The 7,980-nt window shown below is 46.7% G+C and overlaps 1 non-coding gene across 1 annotated transcript; it reads left to right on the top strand.

Annotated features, from left to right (window-relative positions):
- Positions 1-2,809: 2,809 nt before the first annotated feature.
- TRNAC-GCA lies at positions 2,810-2,881 on the top strand. Its single transcript has one exon. It is a non-coding gene; the product is annotated as a tRNA-Cys (tRNA).
- Positions 2,882-7,980: the final 5,099 nt, after the last annotated feature.

The following is a 7,980-nucleotide window of genomic DNA, read 5'->3' as shown; positions in this document are numbered from 1 at the left end:
CCTGTCCTCCCACAGTGGCCAATGCCAGGTGCCCGCGAGGGAATCAACAGAACAGGAAATCATCAAGCGATCCATCCCGTCGCCCATTCCCAGCTTCCGGCAAAAGAGGCCGGGGACACTTCAAGAGCATGGTTTTGTATCCCTGCCCACCCTGGCTAATAGCCAATGATGGACCCGTCCTCCATCAACTTATCTAGTTCTTTGGTGGACCCTGTTATAGTCTTGGCCCTCACAGCATCCTCTGGCAATGTTTCCCCAGGTTGACTGTGTGTTGGGTGAAGAAATACTTCCTTTGGTTTGTTTTAAACCTGCTGCCTATTCCTTTCATTTAGTGACCCCTAGTTCTTGTGTTATGAGGAGTAAATAGCACTTCCTTACAGATCCAGACTAACATGGCTACCCCTCTGATACTTACTTATTTACTTTCTCCAAACCTGTCATCATTTTATAGACATCTATCCTAGCCCCCCCCCCCTTAGTCATCTCTTTTCCAAGACGAAAACTCCTCTCAGTCTTATTAATCTCACCTCACATGGCAGCTGTTCAAGACCCCTAATCATTTTGGTTGCCCTTTTCTGCACCTTTCCCAATTCCGATATATCTTTTTGAGATGGGGGACCAGCTCCAGTATTCAAGATGTGGGCATACCACAGATTCATAGACAGGCAATATTATATTTCTGTCTCGCTAGCCATCCCTTTCCTAAGGACTTCCCAACATTTTGTTGGCTTTTTTGACTGCCGATACACATTGAGTAGATGTTTTCAGAGAAGTATCCACAGTGACTCCAAGATCTCTTTCTTAAGTTGTAAGAGCTAATTTACACCCCATCAGTTTAGATGTAGAATTGGGATCATGTTTTCCCATGTGCATTACTTTGCATTGATCCACATTGAATTTCATCTGCCTTTTCGGTGCCCAGTTACTCGGTTTGGTGAGATCCCTTTGTGACACTTTGCACTCTCTTTTGGACGTAACTAACTTGAGTTGGTTTGTATCATCTGCAAATGTTGCCACCTCACTGTTTACCCCTTTTTCCAGATCACTCAGGAGTATGTTGAACAGTGCTGGTCCCAGTACAGACCCCAGGGGGACACCACTATTTACCTCTCTCCATTCTGAAAATCAGACCCTTTCGTTCTTGCCTTTGAACCAGTTACCTATCCCAGAAAGGACCTTCCATCTTATCCCATTTTGCTTCAGAGCCTTTGGGGAGAGACCTTGTCAAAGGTTTTCTGAAAATCTAAGTATACTATATCCACGGGATCACCTTTATCCACATGCTTGTTGACTCCCTCAAAGAATTATAGTAGATTCGTGAGGCATAATTTTCTTTTACAAAAACCATGTTCATTCTTCCCCAATGTAAGCGGGGGCAGACTCACCCGGTGGCGCCTCCTGCTGGTCGTCTTGGGAATTAGCTCTCCAGCCGTCAGAGCGCCCTCTGCAGGCCAGTGATCTGCCTTACTGCAGCTGGTCCTCTGTCCCTCCCAGGACCCCAGTGCCTCTTTTACCCTGGCAGTACCCCCTGGCAGTACCCCCACAGTTCTAGGTCTCCCCCTCCCAGGGGAACCCTCACCCACTATCCCCACTTCACCTCAGTCTTGGCTACTGCCCAGTCTCCATCCAGCCCCCGTTCACTGGGGCAGACTGCAGTATGAGCCACTCATCACAGGCAAAGGGATTTGGACCTGCCGCCTCCGCTTCCCCCTGGGCTGCCCCCTTGCAGCCCTGCACCTATTCAGCCTATAGTCAGGCCTGCAGCCTGGGGCTTTCCAGGCCAGAGCTCCCAGCTCCTCTGGCCCTTCCCCAGCCCTGCTCCCACTCTAGGTGTCTTGCTTGGGTCCCTGCAGCCAGACCCTTCTCTCACTACAAGCAGAGGGAGACTGACTGGGCTCCTGGCTCACAGCCTCTTCTAGGGGCCAGCTGGGCCTGACTGGGGCATGGCCCCAGCTGAGCCTGCTTCCCCCAATCAGCCCAGGCTTCTTGCCCCAGCCCCAGCCCTCTCCTGGGCGCTTCAAGCCCCGCAGGGCAGGAGCAGGGAACCACCCGCTACACCCAGCAAATTCCGTTCACCGATGTGTCTAATCATTGGGCTCTACTATTCCACCCAATGTGCCTGGTACTGACGTTAGCCTCAGTGGCCTGTAATTGCCAGCTGCGTCTCTGGAGCCTTTTTCACACACTGCTCCAGCCAGGGACCAAATGCCGCCCCAGACTTTCCCCTTCTCCCTTCTGGGAAATCAAGTTCAAGTTCTACAAGCAGCTAAAGAAGCTTCAACCCTGCATCTGAGTTAATGTCAAATTTCTCACTGCCCGACACAAACAAATGTCATTTCAATCCCAGGTGAGTCCACTTCAGTCATTCCTCAGCCCCATTCCTTCCCCCTCCTGCCTTAGCTTAGGGCATTGCGCCACCCTGTGGGCGTTTCACGTCCCTCCTCAGTTTCACATACAGACACAATCTCCTTTGCTGTTCAACGAACAGCAAAACCTTTCTGTGTCTCTAGTATGAGCCAGGGCATTCAATTCCATTGAAACCTTCTCTCCTGCAATGGCAACGGTCAGACAGAGGGGACGTGGCCACCTTCAGCCCTGAGAGTGAGATATTCACTCTCCTCTTTCTTCAAGCTGCTGTTGTTAGTCCATAAAACATGTACCATGGAATAAGAAGCTGAGTTTACTCCAGGGTGAGGAAAGAAAGGAGCCACCAACTCCCCGAAAAATCTCTGTGCCCCAGAGAGAACCTGCCCATGCTACTGGAATCACTGATGTGCTTCAGCTACAATGGGGAAAGCAACTGCTCTTAGGGGGTATAGCTCAGTGGTAGAGTGTTTGACTGCAGATCAAATAGTCCTTGGTTCAAATCCAAGTGCTCTCTAATAAGCCTCTTATTTTTATTTTTGAAAAAAGGGAAAACATTTTCATTTCCATTCTCCATTATGTTCAGGAGCTCCACAATACGGGGATGCTTGAAATGAATGTAAATACTCAACATTTCACTGTCCAAATGCATAAAAACCTAGCACACCTGTCCATCAGCTGAAATCAGTTCCAATCCTCTAAGTGTCTAGTTTATGTTTTCGTCAATTAAACAAAGGGATCATATGAATGTACATTTGAAGATCCCTCTTCTCCAGGGCTGTGCTGTGCAGAAGAACAAGAACCACATCCAGTTGGGGTTCAGGAGTCTGACGAGCAAAGGCAACTTGGTGCGGGTTAAAGTCACCAGCACTTTGGCTCCTTCCCATTCAACCAGCAGCTGGGCCCCCAGGACAAGGCACGAGAAGAAGACAGTGGCTGTGAGCAGGAAAATAGCCACCAAGAAGCTGGCTAAAGATCCTCAGGAAGGTCACCATGCCCATGTCTAGAATGTACTGACTGCATCAGGGACCAAAAAGGCAGAGAAAAGCCCTCAAAAGTTCTAAGCTGCCAAGCCCCAGAAGGTGATCAAAATCCTACCTAAAATCAAGACAGGATAAGGCTAAGGTCATCTCCAAAGCCAGGGCTAAGAAGGTAACACTGAGAAAGAAGTGGAGAGATTTCCATTGGGATGACTCCTGCTCCCCTAATGACTCTGTTATGAATCACCATGGACCACCTGGAGAGATCAAAGTCCTGCAGGACAAACAGCCCCATGGACAGTATAATGAAGTGGTGGCAGTGGGGGGAAGTGCTGTGTTTTGTGTAACACCTGCCAGGTGAGTGATGCACTGACAGGGCAGCTGCCCATAGCTCCCACATGAGCTCATTCTCTTCGATCTGCTTCTGCTGTTATTTCAGAGCCAGCACTAGCGGGAGTGTGTCCCTGTCACTTCACCAGCTGTAGAACAGGCTCTGTCTGCAGCCCAGCTCTGATTAATCCCACTTTTTAATGTATTCCTACTGCGATACTTTCCCAGTTCTCTGCCTCATTCTAACATTCTGGTCAGAGACTGAATATGGGGAGGGATGGACTAATTTGTGTGACATTCAGTAAGTTGCCTCAATTTCAGTAAGGCATTTGACACGGTTCCACATGGGGAATTATTAGTTAAATTGGAAAAGATGGGGATCAATATGAAAATTGAAAGGTGGATAAGGAACTGGTTAAAGGGGAGACTACAACAGGTCGTACTGAAGGGTGAACTGTCAGGCTGGAAGGAGGTTACTAGTGGAGTTCTAGAGGGATCTGTTTTGAGGCCAATCTTATTTAACCTTTTTATTACTGACCTTGGCACAAAAAGCGGGAATGTGCTAATAAAGTTTGCAGATGACACAAAGCTGGGAGGTATTGCTAACACAGAGAAGGACCGGGATATCATACAGGAAGATCTAGATGACCTTGTAAACTGGAGTAATAGTAATAGGATGAAATTTAATAGTGAAAAGTGCACGGTCATGCATTTAGGGATTAATAATAAGAATTTTAGTTATAAATTGGGGACACATCAGTTGGAAGCAACAGAGGAGGAGAAGGACCTCGGCGTATTAGTTGATCACAGGATGACTATGAGCCGCCAATGTGATATGGCCGTTAAAAAAGCTAATGCAGTTTTAGGATGCATCAGGCGAGGTCTTTCCAGCAAAGATAAGGAGGTGTTAGTACTGTTATATAAGGCACTGGTGAGACCTCATCTGGAATACTGTGTGCAGTTCTGGTCTCCCATGTTTAAGAAGGATGAATTCAAACTGGAACAGGTTCAGAGACGGGCTACTAGGATGATCCGAGGAATGGAAAACTGTCATATGAAAGGAGACTCAAAGAGCATGGTTTGTTTAGCCTAACCAAAAGAAGGTTGAGGGGGGATATGACTGCTCTTTATAAATATATCAGAGGGATTAATATTAGGGAGGGAGAGGAATTGTTTAAGCTTAGTACCAATGTGGACACAATAACAAATGGGTATAAACTGGACACTAGGAAGTTTAGACTTGAAATCAGACAAAGGTTTCTAACCATTAGAGGAGTGAAGTTCTGGAACAGCCTTCCAAGGGGAGCAGTGGGGGCAAAAGACATATCTGGCTTTAAGACTAAGCTTGATAAGTTTATGGAAGGGATGGTATGATGGGACAGCCTAATTTTGGCAATTAATTTTAGCAATTGATCTTTGATTATCAGCAGGTAAGTATGCCCAGTGGTCTGTGATGGGATGTTAGATGGGATGGGATCTGAGTTACGGCAGAGAATTCTTTCCTGGGTGCTGGCGGGGGAGTCTTGCCCACATGCTCAGGGTTTAGCTGATCGCCATATTTGGGGTCGGGAAGGAATTTTCCTCCACAGCAGATTGGCAGAGGACCTGGAGGTTAATCGCCTTCCTCTGCAGCGTGGGGCATAAGTCACTTGCTGGAGGAGTCTCTGCAGCTTGAAGTCTTCAAACCACAATTTGAAGATTTCAATAACTCAGACATAAGTTAGGGGTTTGTTATAGAAGTGGATGGGTGGGATTCTGTGGCCTGCTTTGTGCAGGAGGTCAGACTAGATGATCATAATGGTCCCTTCTGACCTTAAAGTCTATGAGTCTATGTGATTGAAACCTCTGCTGGAGGTGGGCAGGAGCCTGTTACACACATAAAATAGCTAAGCTTGACCAAACTACCTGCTACACATTCAAACCTTCCTGTACACACACAACAGAAATTGGGGCTCTGAGAAATGGCAACTTTCCTTTAACACAGATCTTTGTTTTCTGTACTTCCAGAGGCATTGAAATAGAAGCACATTACCTTTAAACAGCTGCTATTTCATGATCAGCAGCAGAGCCTCTGTCAATTTACACCCATAGAGCTGATTGTTTCAAACTGCAGGGTTAGCCAGACCATTCAGTAACATTATCGCTCTGTTCACAAAGGCTTTGGTTAGTGACGAATCATGAGACTTATCCCTTCCTGCTGTAATTCCACTGACTCCAATGTCTCTTTCCCCAGTTATGGTTCCAACAAAATAAACAAATTAAAACAACCTTCAGAACTAACATGCTGTGGGAAAGTGGAAATGTTGATAGCTCAAATAATTCAGTTTCTTCTCTGTCTTGTGTGTGTCTATCTGCTTTGTGTGTGTGACCGGTGGGGCTTTTTGTTTGCTCCTGGCAGGTTCAACCCTGTCAGATTTGTCTGTGGGGAGGGGCCAGAGAAAACAGACACCCTGGCCTTCGAGGTTGGGGTTAGGCAAAGGAATAACAACCCTGTCCCACAAAAAAACAAAATATGTTACAGAAACAGTGGTAGGAACAGTGCTAGAGAAACTGGTAAATAATCACAATGCCCCGGCTTGAAGTAATCAGAAACACAGAATTCAAAAAGCAAAGCTCAGGGGCTATTTGGGATTTATTCTCTGAGCTTAGCCATGTGCTATAGCCCAGGGAGCACTTTTGGGAGTCTCCCATCCCACAACGGGGGAAAGGAAAAGGATTCTTAGGTTCTAGCACGGATGGAAGGAGGATGGTGATGGGGAATAAGGGAATCCCTCTGACTTACCCGAACTATGTCTGTAGTTACAGTGGGTGAAATGACATTTTTCCCTATCCCTGCCCTGTTCCTGCTCTTTGTTATAGTTCAATATAGTTTAAGTGTGGAAAATGATCATAAAAATATCTGCTCTCCAGCACAACCTGCAGCAACATCAGAACAACTGGGAATGAAACAATTTGTTCCCCAAGGGAGAACTCGATGACTAACAATTGCTGTGAAATGGGGGAACAGTATAACCGTGATGCTCAGGGTTTGTTTAGACTAGGGAAAGTGATGGAGTTTAGGTCAGGTCAAGGGGAAAGCTAATGCCAACCCCTGCACCTGGGCTGCATCTGCACTACAATTTTTTACATTAAGATCACTAACTTGAGCAGCCAACGACATGTACAGTCCTAGTGGATGTCAGGCACAGATAGTTTTTGCCTCAGTGTAGCTTGTTGGGATCAAACGTCTCTCCCCTCACCTGGAGGGATGAACATTCCTGGCTAGAGGGACACACACTCCTGTGACTCAAAAGGAAAGGAGTTGATAGAAAAGATCACAGGACTGACCCCGAAGAAGGGTAAGCTGCAAAAGGCAGAAGCAGGCAACTGATCTGGTGGAGCTGAGAGACCACGGTGAAGATGGTGCAAAAATCACAATGTGGGAATTAGCAAATGTGATTTATTTAAAAAAAATTTTTGGCCAACACTAGTCAAGGGATTTATTACAATTCTCTCTCATGTGGATTTTGTGATGTCTAATGAGGCTTGAGCTCTGATTGAAGCTTTTCCTGCACTCAGAGCTTTTCCCATACTCTCTCCCATGTGGATTCTCCTATGTGAGACAACATGTGAGCTGTGCTTGAAGCTTTTCCCACACTCAGAGCACGTGTACAGTGTCTCCCCTGTGTGGATTATCTGATGTCTGATATGGTGTGAGTTCTGACTAAAGCTTTTCCCGCACTCAGAGCATGTGTAGGGCTTCTCACCTGTGTGATTTTGTGATGTAAGAAGTGGTCTGAACGATTAAAGAAACATTTCCCACACTCAGAGCATCCATAAGGTTTCTCACCTGTGTGGATTTTCCTATGTTTGGTAAGGTTTGAGCTCTGCCTAAAGCTTTTCCCACACTCAGAGCATGTGTAGGGCTTCTCCCCTGTGTGGATTCTCTGATGTCTGATAAGGGCAGAGCGGTGACTAAAGCTTTTCCCGCACTCAGAGCATGTGTAGGGCTTCTCCCCTGTGTGGATTCTAAGATGTATGTTCAGGGTAGAGCTCCAACTAAAGATTTTCCCGCACTCTGAGCATCTGTGGGGCGCTTCTCCTGTGTGGATTCGCTGATGTGAGATGAGGGCTGAACTATCGATGAAGCTTTTCCCGCACTCATGGAACATGTAGCGTGTCTCTTCCAAGTTGATTCTGTCGCTTGTTATAAGGTCTGAGTGGCTACGAAAGTTTCCCTCTGGCCTCCCCTGAGTCTCACAGGCTTTTGTTTTTTCTGGGAGTGCATAACTCCCGGAAACATTCCCTTTGGATGTTCCTGATAAAG

This window comes from Mauremys mutica, unplaced genomic scaffold (genome assembly GCF_020497125.1).
Source record: "Mauremys mutica isolate MM-2020 ecotype Southern unplaced genomic scaffold, ASM2049712v1 Super-Scaffold_100046, whole genome shotgun sequence".
Lineage (NCBI taxonomy): Eukaryota > Metazoa > Chordata > Testudines > Geoemydidae > Mauremys > Mauremys mutica.
The sequence above is the reverse complement of the archived record's forward strand: the minus strand, read 5'-3'. Positions and strand labels throughout refer to the sequence as shown.